Source organism: Meles meles, chromosome 5, assembly GCF_922984935.1.
Source record: "Meles meles chromosome 5, mMelMel3.1 paternal haplotype, whole genome shotgun sequence".
In the NCBI taxonomy this organism is placed as follows: domain Eukaryota; kingdom Metazoa; phylum Chordata; class Mammalia; order Carnivora; family Mustelidae; genus Meles; species Meles meles.
Genome location: NC_060070.1, coordinates 92,299,380 through 92,311,905, shown reverse-complemented (window position 1 = coordinate 92,311,905; position 12,526 = coordinate 92,299,380). Strand labels below are relative to the sequence as shown.

The 12,526-nt window shown below is 50.5% G+C and overlaps 1 non-coding gene across 1 annotated transcript; it reads left to right on the top strand.

The window, feature by feature from the left end:
• Positions 1 to 1,861: 1,861 nt before the first annotated feature.
• Positions 1,862 to 1,965, top strand: LOC123942944. The gene has a single exon (XR_006818564.1). It is a non-coding gene; the product is annotated as a small nucleolar RNA U13 (small nucleolar RNA).
• Positions 1,966 to 12,526: the final 10,561 nt, after the last annotated feature.

Sequence of the window (12,526 nt, the reverse complement as noted above, 5' to 3'; positions counted from 1 at the left end):
GGCATGCTGACAGTGGACCCTGTAAATGCCCTCATCCACTCTAGCTTCTGGGGGTCCTGCCTTAGCTGGCAGCCATCCAAGCAGTGGCATCCACCATTCCCGGCCACACACACTCGGTCAGAAAGTCCGCATCCCTTAGCGCTGAGCTCAGAGAGGTCTGGGCTGGGGGTCCAGATACTTGCGCCCTGCCTGCCTCTTCCATCTGCTGGTTGGGAGACCTTGGGTGAGTCCCTTACCTGACATGTGACTTAGTTTCCCCAGCTGTACCATAAAGGGACTGGGAGTCACTTCAGCTCTGGTGTTTCATATTCTAAGTCTGAGCTGCTTTGTGTCCAAGATTCTTCAGTCCAGAGAGTCTGGGGTGCTGACCCACAGATCACACTCAGCGACTCCGGGGTCCCAGGCCGGGGCCCATGTGCTGTTGCAAACCCTGTGGCATTCAGACGGAAAGAGGCCCAGCATCTGAACACTCAAGCACGTTCCAGGGGGAGAAGATCCTACAGCAGCCCTTCTCTGAGCCTCCCATGCCTCAGCCATGCCAGGCCCACATATTTCGGGTCAAGTTGTCTCTGACCCCTCCTTGAGGAGTGAATCTCCAGAAAGAGTGCTGATGCCCTAGAGGAAGAGTAGGTTCACATAGAACAAATCATGACGTTAACCTTGTTTTCTCCTTCTACAGGGTCTCTGGTCCTGAGGGACACCACAAATATGGTGAGTCTAGCAATATAGTCTAGCAAGCAATAGGGGCTTAGCATCTAGTCATTCACTGGAGCCTCTCGTCCTATGGTTCTCCTATACCACAGAGGAGCAACCTAGAAAAATGGCATGGTCTTTGGTGGAGGAGGTTAAACCTCAGGGCAACTTCCCCACTGGTGTGAGGTCCCAGCAACCTGGCCACATGATCTGGGAGAAGGCTCTAGGCTGATACACCCAAGGCCCCACCCAACCCATCCATAGGCAAGGATAAGCTGATGTGGCTTTTCTAGGTGCCTTCAGATCCAGAGATGACTTGGGTGGGTCCTGCTGCAGTTAGAGTCTCTCCCTGGGCCAGGTGTCCACAGATTAAAGCGAATAGGGTCAGGTGCTTGCACTCTGCCTTGACAGCTGGGCTCTGGGAAATCCTTCACTCCCCAACAGAACACCGCATCCTTCACCTCCCAGGCATGCATCTTGTGAATAAAAGCATGTCCAAGTTAGAACTATAGTAAGATACAATTTTTCACCTATCAGATTGGCAAAAATTTTAAAAAAAAGTTTTTTTCCAGTAGCACACTTTGTTGGCCAGGCTGTAGGGAAATAATCACACTCATCCATTGCTGGTGGGAGTTCAATTGTTACAACCTCTGCAGAGAACAATTAGGCAATATGTATCAAGATTACAAACACATATAACCATTGACCAACAATTCCAGGTCTGAGAATTGATGCTACAGATATACCTCGTACGTGCGAAATGACGCATGTACGAGATTATTCACTGCGGCATTGTTTGTAAAAACTAAAGAAGGAAATGACCTAACTCAACAAAGGACTGGTTGAATAAATGACAGAACAACCATACAATGGAATATTATGCAGCTGTAAAAAAATAAAAAATAAAAAGCTCAAGGCATTCTTTACATACCACTATCAAGAGCCCTCTGAGATGGAATAAACTGAAGAAGTAAGATACAGAACCATATGTAAAGTATGCTACCTTTTTTGGAGAAAGGGGACAAAATAAGAATAGAAATTTTTAAATTCATGCCTTCCCTCACAGAGGCAAGGCAAAAACGCAAGGGACTTGGAAGGGACTTGGAAAGGACTTGGAAAGAAATTGCCCTGCCCACCTCTCCACCTTGGAATAAGAATATAAGAATAGATCCTTTTGTAGTTCATAAGCATGATGATTGGGTGTTCACGCTCCTGTGTGACATGTGCCTCCCTTAAACCTTGTTATGACCTCGGCACATTACCCAGCTGACATGGAAAAAAAAAAGAAAAAAGAAAAAAACAAAGAATGTAAGAATAATCCTGTCCTCAGACCTGCTTCTTATCCCTCAGGGCCTTTGCACTTACAAGCTAGCCTCCTTGCTCCTCCCCTGACCTCATTAATACCAATTGTCCTTGGCCAGTGAGGAAAGAGCAGAGGCGGTGCTTAATATGTAAAAGAGATATTAGGTCCAGTAGTCGCCAGCCACTCCCAGGTCCCCCTTCAAAGGAACAAAAGCCTGTATTCTGGAGGCCCCTAGTTTGTTCACACTGTAAGTGATGATCTGGTTTCAGCACTAAAGTGTATGTGTCCTCCCTTTGAAATCAATTGCTTGTACTGTTTACTTTGTACTTAAACAGCAAATTGATTTTTCCTTTTGAGTTGTGCATAAGCTGAAAGTGAAAGGTATTTTATATCTAATTGTATGTCTGCATATATCTAAGCAAACTTGATTTAATACTGGGGTCCCATGAGAATATTTTTCCTTGAAATGAGGTCCTAAATGATACTGATGAGAAGAATCTGTTTGATTACAAGCTTCTCAAGAGCCTACAAGAAGTCTTTTCTTCTTTTGAGGGTGGAAGGGGATATCTTCTCAGGAACGCAGTAAGTGCTTAGTTAATGTCTGTCAAAGTAATGATCTAATTTAAATAGGAATCTCAGCGGTGAGCAGGCAAAGCCCTGCCCCTCTCCCTCCCTGATGCAATTGGCAAGGGAGCCAGAACTTCATGGTGCGGAAGCAGACGGTGCATGGCCCAGCGCCAGCACCTGGCTTGCATCCTCCACGCACCTGCCTGGGAATGGGGGTGGTGGCGGCGACAGACCAGGGCAGACCACTGCCAATGTCGGGCGTGGTCCCCCAAGTCGATGGGAGCGCGTTCCTGAGATAGGGGTGCGATGGTTGGAATGTGAGACCAGAGGCAATGATGGAGCTCGCCAGCCAAAGAGCTGAACAAATATTGACCCTGAGCAGGGCAGACTCTTGAAAGCCCTCCATGGGATGCCTCTCGGTGTTCCCCTATCTCCAGTCGGCCTCACAGCTGGGTGTCTCCAGCCGGGGTGGGGGTGGGGCTGGGGGAGGAGGGTGCTGACTCTCTCTCTGGGGCCCAAGATCCAGAGACCCTGCATCACCTGGCATGAGGTTCCAGGGGCTTCCACTTCTGGCTCTCACTGACCTCTGGGCCCTCCAGCTTGGACATGGGTGGCACCTGGGTTAGGATGTATGCCAGGTTGCCTTTAAAATGCCCCATGGAGGGGCACCTGGGTGGCTCAGTGGGTTAAAGCCTCTGCCTTCGGCTCAGGTCATGATCCCAGGGTCCTGGGGATCAAGCCCCACATCAGGCTCTCTCCTCATTGGGGGGCCTGCTTCCTCCTCTCTCTCTCTGCCTGCCTCTCTGCCTACTTGTGATCTCTGTCTGTCAAATAAATAAAATCTTTAAAAATAAATAAATAAATAAATAAATAAAATGCCCCATGGAGGCCCTATCCCCAGGTTTTCATTAAAAAAGAAATGCACTACAGGCCAAGGACACTTGCTCTCCTAATTACTACTAATAATAATGATAAGAAACATTTATTTAATTTCTTTAAAAGATTTTTATTTTTATTTGTCAGAGAGAGAGGGATAGGTAGGCAGAGGGAGAAGCAGACTCCCCACTGAGCAAGGAATCTGATTCAGGACTGGATCCCAGGACCCTGGCATCATGACCCGAGCCGAAGGCAGATATTTAATTGACTGAACCACCCAGGAGTCCCAATGACAAATAACATTTAGTAAGAGTTTTTTGTGTGCCAGGCACTAGATGCTTTACATGTATTAATCCATTTAATCCTCACAACAAGCTTGGGAAGTGAGTATTATTTTTCATCCCCATTTTACAGATGCAGAAACTGACTCACAGGGAGAGTGAGAAGTGCCAGATGGAGAAAAGCCACTCAAAGATACCATGTAAAACATGGATATGGGGGTCCTTTAAGAAGGCTGGGTACCAGTCTCCTTTTACAGAAGGGGACACTGAGGTCCAGAGTGGGGATGGCCTGCACAAGGTCACTCTGGGCTGAGGAACAAAGGTGCTGAGTCAAAGGCGCGGCTAAGCAGCCGACATTCCTAGGGAGCTGACCGCTGAGCCTTGGGGTTACCTGAGGTCTTGTCTTCCAAGATCCTGAATGCTTTGTTTTCTTTTCCTGCAGGCCTGATACTCTGGGCAGACACCCCCAGCCCCTCTCCCCATCGAATATCTTTCTCCTTTCCCATCTTATTCACCCTAACCCTGACATTTTCCCCACATCATGCCAACAAATCGCTTTCCAGGACCCAGTCCCAGGACCCTCTCTTCTGAGGCTTGTCCAGGATGTGTTCCCAGAACCTCTATGGACCTCAGTTCCCCAACTTGTTCAATGAGGACATTTGGGCCGGATCGTGCCAAGACCCTTCCTCTGTGTCTCTGAGGAGCTAGGAATCTCAGATTCCGTGTCTGTACCTGACAGAGTGGCTGCTGGCCCTGCCTGGGCCTCCTGGGACCCTGCAAGCAGCTGGGTCTCCCTCTCGGTTTCATGGCCAGGCTGGGAGGAGGAGGAGGTCAAGATTGGAGATGGGAAGACGGGCAGGGTATTCAAGGGGTTCAGCCCATTGCCACCCCCCAGTCTTCCAGCCAGATTTCCACCCCTCCAGCCCCATTTGCTGTTCCAGCCTTCAAGGCCTTGTCCCGATTGCGAGGACCCCTCTGCCAGTGAGGAAAGAAAAGGGAATGTAGGCGGGGGTGGGGTGGAGTGAGCACCATCCCAAGACAGAGTGGGGTGTGGCTGGCCTCACTGGCCTCACAGACTGGTCTTCCCTCAAAGATGCTGAGGAAGCCTGGCTGAGAATGGGATGGGCCCCTCCAGTTCTGCCAAGGGCAGCACCTTCTGCTTAGAAGGAAACACAGCCTGTGTGTGTGTGTGTGTGTGTGTGTGTGTGTGTGTGTGTGTGTGCGCGCGCGCGCACGCGCGCGCGCGTCCTGCCTGCCCCACCCCAGGCTTGCCCTTGCCTTCCCAGGTCAATGACCTCTGGTACTCCGAGGACACTCAGGGCCTCCCATCCTTCTGCCTCGTTCCAGGTCAGACTCACTGAATGAGATCCCCAAGTAAAAAGAAACCTCCTGGGCCCTCTCCTCAGTGCTCACGGTCCACGTGCTCCTTGGGATGAGGGTAAGGCAGCCCCCAGATCCCCACATGGACCAGCACTCTGGCCCACTCTGGCTCAGCCCAGCTCGGTCTGAGTGACAAGACAGTCTGTGTCCCAGTGAGGGAGATTCTCAAGGAGGCACTCACCTCCCACATGCCCTCAACATGCATTCCCTGGTCCCAGGAGAGACTGGAAGCAAGGAGATATCTTCTGAGACCCAGGGACGAGCACTCAGGGGAAGTGAATCAGGTGTCGACACCCTGAGCAGGCTAAGAGTGAAGGAGTTTCCTGGGATGGGAAGAAGGAGCCAGACCCAGGGCAGAAGTGGGTGCTTCAGAACACAGAGGAGCCCCTTCGCTTCTCTCACATGGTCCAGAGGAGCTGGGCTTGGGAACTCTGTGAACACAGACTATCTCCCGTTAGATGGGGGCTCCCTCAGGCAGGGCTGTGTCTCCGTTCAGACTGGGCTCCCTGAGGGCAGGGCTGTGCCCACCCCCAACTCAGACGGGGGTCCCTGAGGGCAAGGCTGTGTTTCTACCTCAGACTGGGGTTGTTTGAGGGGTAGAAATCACTTGTTTTCCTCATCATACTGGAAGCTTCTAGAATAAGAAATAGGAGCCAAGTCTATAAGTTAAAGACCAATTGTAAGTCATGACCAGAAAGAAGTCACTTTTCTTTTCTGTCATCTAAATTAATTAATTGATCTTTATGGAAAGTAAGGTCACACAGATTCCGGATATCAAAAAAATGTTCAGCTTGGGGACGCCTGGGCAGCTGAGTCAGTTAAGTGTCTGCCTTTGGCTCAGGACATGATCCCACGGTCCTGGGATGGAGCCCTATGGCGGGCTCCCTGCTGTGCCAAGGGTCTGTCTGCTGTTCCCCCTGCTTGTGCTGGCTCTCTCTTTCTCTGAAAAGTAAATAAATAAAATCTTAAAAAAAAAAAAAGTTCAGCTCGGCCATCAAGCTCATCTACTCTGAGAAACTCCTCTTCTACCAGGAGGAACAAAATGAACAGTTAAAATTTCATCTCATTTGCTTTTAAAATTAGATAATAGATCTAATTATTATTAGATATGGTTATATGGATATGATTATCATGTGGATATATTGGTTATCATATCAACGTAATACCCAGGATATACCTTGAGAAACCTCCCGTACCCCATTCCTCCCCCATTCCCTCCCATATGTAGTCACATTAGCTTCTATGTGTCCTTCTGGTGTTTGTTTATGCAAATGGAAGTAACTACTCCTGCTTTCCACTTCCCAGAGAGAACTTTCTGGTAGCTCGAACTAGTCCAGTCAAATGCCCAGGCTTGTATCCCAGTTGTGACGTTGACCTGCTTGAATTTCAGGCCCCTCTCCTGGTGGGGCGGAGGGGGGAGAGGGGACAAGCGGTGGCCCTGCGTGCCGTGAGGAAGGAGGCAGCTTTTGTAACGCTCCAGCATACAGCAAGTACTCAATAAGTGAGTGCTGATTGGTTTTTGTTTTTGTTTTTTTTTAAGAAGTATCATCTGAACTCCATGTGTTTCCTATGCCCTTAAATCGGGCTTAACTGGGCTTGTTGGCAAGTGGATTTAGAGAGAAGAGGTCTTCAGGTGAAGAGGTGGTTTGCGAGAGAGACTGAGGAGTGGGGCGAGGCCGGTGCATGCGTAGAGGCAAGTGGTACTTCTGAGGTCTGCGGGTTCTGAGACTCCCAGCAAGCCATCCTGGTCCTGGGGACAGAAGGCCAGCCCGTGTATCCCCGGCAGCTCAGGGCCCAGCAGCCTCCGGGGCCAGACCGAAAGCCCTATCTAAGGTACACAGCATTATTTCCATTCCTCCCGCGGGGAGAGCCCAGGCCTCCCAGAGGGCTTGCCACCCACCACTTTGTTAATATTTACCGCCGCTGGAAAATGGCAGGCACACTGGGCACAGCCCCCTACCACCCAGGAACACACACAGGGGTGCATGCACCCCACGTGCGGCAGATCACATCCGAGGGTCCCCGCGAGCCCCTTCCATAGCTAGGCAGGCGCCAGCACCGAACCCCTGCACGCCGGCGGGCCACCCTGGCTCCTTCCAGCTCAGGGAAGAACGTGAGACAGGCAACCGAGCCCTTGACGCCCGGCGTGGGGGGCTGGCCCAAATCGAGATGTGCTGTGAGTTAACAGAATGCAAACGGCTTCTGAAGACTGAAAATCGTGTAAATTATCTCATGACATTTTCATGCCTTGATTAGCTGTTGAAATGAGACTATTTGTGGATATTGTAGGTTAAATAAATAAATATATGTACAAATACATAAAATAGGTTAAAATGTATACCACCTGTTCATTTTAGTCTCTCAATGTAGCTTGCTACTTACTAATGTGGGGTGTGGTCGCACCATCTCCTCCAACCCCTGGAGCCTGTTCCACACCCCTCCCCCAACATCAGACTGGGGGCCCCGGGAGGACAGGAGCCAGTTCTCTGCTCTCTCCTGGTTTCACCCCAGCGCCCAGACACTTTGGAGGGGAGAGGGCTGGCACTGTGTGAGCTGGCTGCCCCTGCTGTCTGCCCTGTCAGTGACAGCGTGTTCTCAGGAAGGCCAAGCCCCCAGCCCTGTGGCCTCGCATGATAACCCTCCTTGGCCTCGGTTGATGATCAGATTAGAAGTTGCTCGTTTCATTCAGCTGATCTTGAGAGAAAGCATTGTTTTCCCAAGACTTGAGATTGAGGCATTCAGCAAGTCGTGGGTCACTCCTGGGTCAGAAGTGGCTTGAAAGGCTCACAAATCACAAAATTTCATGGAGAATCCACAGTAAATCTAGAAAAAGTCACAGCACCGAGTCTGGTCACATTTCAGCTTCGGCTCCCTCAGCCTTGTCCCACTGCTGTGAGACGTACCCTCCTAGGAGAGCTCTTCTCTGAACGGTAGACACACACCTCTGCTCCCCAAGTCCCCTCCTTTGCAGGCCCTTGGCCCTCTGTGCACTCCCTGCCTGGATCTGCTGGGTCCACTCCCGGCTCCCCTCCCCCAGCTGAACTCAGTTCCCCCATGTGCCTCACGCTGCTGAGCCCAGCAGGTCAGTCACCTCCCTCATTCTGGATACGATATGTCCATTAACCAGCTTGTAATTGCCACGCTCTTCGGATCACTACACGTCACTGCTGACACACCAGGAGCTGTCAACAAGCCTCAAGTCTTTTGTACTCAGATGGTTGATGTGTGGGACCCCCATGGCGAGCCTGGTAAATGCCACCTTGTATCTCTATGTCCCTCACGGCCACCTATCGTGGCCCTCCCGTGTCCCCACTCCCTTCCCAGTGGTTCGCTTTTCTTCCCAAGAGGATCGGTTAACATCTGGGCCCTCCTCCAAGTCCTAACTAGTGGGAGGCAGGATGTCACCCCTCACCTCTCCAGCATGGTGCTCCAGTCCCTCCCAGGGTCTCTCCTCAGTCCTCATCCCAGTTCACCCCCCGGCACCATTTGGAACAGTTGGTTATGCCTCTTCACTGAAACCTTTTTCCCCACTTTATTTTAAAGCTCTCACACTCACCTGGTCCCCCCCACCCCACACCTCCTGGCCACTCCTTCTCAGAATCCTTTTCTGGTGCCTCTCTGTGACTCAGCTCTGTGATATTAAAATGCCCCATGGCTAGTGCTTGGACCCCTTCTCCTCCTAGTCTTCACTCACTCCCTGGGCGATCTCAAGCAGAGGAGAGGCTTTAAATAAGATGCATAAATTGCTGGTTCCCAGACTTCAGTCTCCAGCCCATCCTCCCTTCTGATTTCCAGACCTGCATGTCCCATTGTCCCCATTCATCGCCTCCCCATCTGGGTGTCTCACAGGCATCTCAGACTCAGCATTCCATCCCAGCCATCCCATTCATCCCGTTCACCATCTCAGGATCTCCGGGCAGGTCAACTCCATCCTTCCGATTGCTCAGACCAAACACCTTTGCCATCCTATTGCCCTCGTCCCTTTCTTTCACATCTCCTGGCCAATGTGTCAACAAATCCCATTGGCTCTACCTTCACAACATAGCAGACTCCAACCATTCCTCTGTCATTTCCAGTCAGGTTCAAGCCACTATCATTTCTCGCTTGGATTTTTGCAAGAGCCTCATGACTTTTGCCCTCTTGCTCTTTGAATCACTACAGTTTCCCCTGCTCTGCCCTCCGTCTATGCTCAGCAAAGCTGCCAGAATCAGCCTATGAAAACCCAATTCAGACACCACCCCTCCTCTGCGCAGACTCTCTGAGGGCTCCTGCCTCAGAGTAAAAGTGTGAGACTTCCCGAGGGCCCCCACAGCCCGCACCATCCAGCTCCCTCCCCCACCCCAACCTGTCTCATCTCCTCCATGCTCTAGCTCGCTCTCTGCTCCTCCAACACCCAAGCATTGCTTCAGCATCCTGGGCTTTGCAACAGCCTTCCTTCTCTAGAAAGCCTCATGGCTCCCTTCCTCCTTTAGGTCTTTGCTCAAATGCTACCTTCTGAGTGAGGCCTTTCCTGGCAGCCATTTGGAATTGCAACCCCAGTCTCTGGTACTCTTTATTAGCCTTCCCCACCTAATTTGTCTCCATAGCACTTTTTTTTTCTTTCTAATACGCTATATATTTTTTTTCTTTATTTTTTTTTTTTAGATTATTTTTTTATTTGGGAGAGTGAGCAAGAGAGGCTGAGAGAGCACACGCATGAGCAGGAGGAGGGAGAGGGAGAAGCAGGAAGACCTATGAGATGGACCCTGAGATCATGACCCAAGACTAAGGCAGACACTTAACCAACTGAGCCACCAGGCGTCCCTATTTTTCTTACTCAATTTGTTAGTGTTGGTCTCCTACCAGTGGAGTGTCAGCTCCAGGAGGGTGGGGATTTCTGTCTGATTTGCTCACAGCTGTATCCCTAGTTCCTAAAGTACCACCTGACATATAGCAGATAGTCAATCACTATTTGTTGAATGGACAAGACGGGACTAATGACGGAGCCCCTGTGGCATCTATTGTCCTTTTCTAGACCAATGTGGATTTATTAAGCAATATCGTTGACATATGGCCTTCTAATATATCACATAATTTAGTTATTTGTTCTGGCTTTCATTCATTGTCGGTCTCCTCCTGTAGAATGTAAGCTCCATGAATGTTTGTTGGATGAATGGATGACCATTTTTCCAGCTACTGACCCATAAAGCTACTTGAGGATCATGGCTCTATTTCTCCATCTTGACCATCAAAGCACCTGAGAGATGTTATCAAGAACTTTGTGGAGTTCCTGCACTTCCCACAATTTCTGCATCTACCGGTATCCAATCCTCTTGGGAGTCAGAAAATTCATTAGTCAGAAATCTTTTTTTTTCCTTAAGACTTTATTTATTTATTTGACAGAGAGAGATAGAGCAAGAGAGGGAACCCAAGCAGGGGGAGTGGGAGAGGGTGAAGCAGGCTCCCAACAGAGCAGGGAGCCCGATGCGGGGCTCAATCCCAGGGTCCTGGGATCATGACCTGAGCTGAAGGCAGACGCTCAACGACTGAGCCACCCAGGCACCCCCATTAGTCAGAAATCTTAATAAGAGAAACGCATATTAAAACTAGAGATTCCTTCTATCTGACCGCCCAGCACCAGTAAGACCTGAGAGTTGGAAAACACAGAGTTAGCCCAAACATAGGGAAACAATCCTCTCGTGTATGAAGGTGGGAACATGAATCCTCACAACTTTTGTGGAGTTGGACAATTTGACGATATCTATCCAAATCAAATGTGTGCAAATTCTCTGCTTGGCAACTCCCTCAGTATTTATTCTATAGAAATGCATACATATCACATATGTCAAACATGCAGAAAGTGATATGTATGCAAAGTTATTCATTGTAGATATGACAATGAGAGAGAAGGCCTGGCGGCTGTGGGGGGCCGGTGGGATAAATGATGGGGCATCCTACTCTGGTACTCCCAGGCTGTCGAAAGAACCAGGCAGCCCCACGTGCACTGTTGCCTAAACATCTCTGCAATTTACTGTTAGAGGAAAAGAAACTTCGATAAAATGTGGCAAGTGAAATATGCCGCATTTGCCCTTTTTAAAGAGTAGGTAGATGGGTGCATCATATACATACTACTGGAGGCCTTTGAGGAACGCAGCTAGGGGGCTGGCAGGCAGCGGGCTGCTTCACAACACTGTTGTTTTTAATTGGTCTGATACACTAGTCATGCAGAGGCCCTGCTGGGTCCCTGACACCACCCCACCACCTCCCTTTCTAAGGGCTCATGAACCATCCCTGTCCCAGTCTGCAAGGATCCTGGCCCAGAACGGCCCTCAGTTGTGAAGTTATAGATTCCAAACCTCTCTTTTTAAAACTTAGAGCCACATTTTCCCTGCACCCAGCCCCGTGCTCTGAGCTTTCTCAGAGGGGAGCAAGAAGACCCAGCAGTCTTATCCAGAAGATTCCCTTGTGCCTGAAATGTTTTACGGTGAGAGCCCCCCTGCACACCCCGGGAGCAGCCGCTGGGGAAGGGCTTCTCTTTCTTCTCCCAATGTGGCTTCGTCTCTGGTCTCTGTCAGAGGGACCCCAACAACACAGCCCCAGGAACACCCCCTTTCTCCACTCCCCATCGCCTAGGCCTGGCCTCAGCCTCCTCCTGTCGCGGTCTCCACGGGCTCTTCAGTTGCCCCTGGTATCTCTCGCAAAGTTCTGCCTATTTTTGTCTTCCAGGCACTGTGTTTACAGGCTCATGGCCCCCTCTCGGATTTGCCCTTCCCTTCTCTGCTGGAGTCTTCCTAAAACAGCAACGCGGCGACGAGCTGCCATGCCGCCCACCGATCTTAGCCGCCGCTCCTCTTTCTTCAGCACTGGGACATCGACTACCCTGCGTGTGATTGCACAGTCTGATGTACATTTTGGGGAGCTTCCCAGCCCTCTTGAGACATCTGTCCCTCCAGAGATTCGTGCCATGGAATCCTTCCTATCTTGTCGCTGAAATATTGGCAGGCAGATTTGGAAAATCTTACACATACAGGCCCTTAGCAGCTCTTGTCTGGATGGGGCAGGAACCTCCCTGCTTCGGCCCGAGCTTCTTGCAGCCTCTCCCATCCATTCGCATTGCCCCCACCTTCTTAAAATCCCAGCTCACTGGGCCCCTCCTCTGCGGAAAGCCATTCAAGACCCTACAGGGTAGAATCCAAGTAAGCAGCAGGACTTGCAAAGCCCACTACGGTCTGGTTTCTTATCACATCTCCACCCGCACCCACCTCTACCTCTCTGACTTCATCCTTGAACTTAATATCTAACTGTGCACACATGCCCGTGCTTCTCCTCTGGCTATTTCTTCCACCTGGGTTCCCCTTCCGACTAGTCTTGATAGGTGTGCCCCAGACCTCGCTCAGGGATCACCTTTTCCAGCACCGCTGCCCGCCCACTCCCTGCCCCAGGAAGG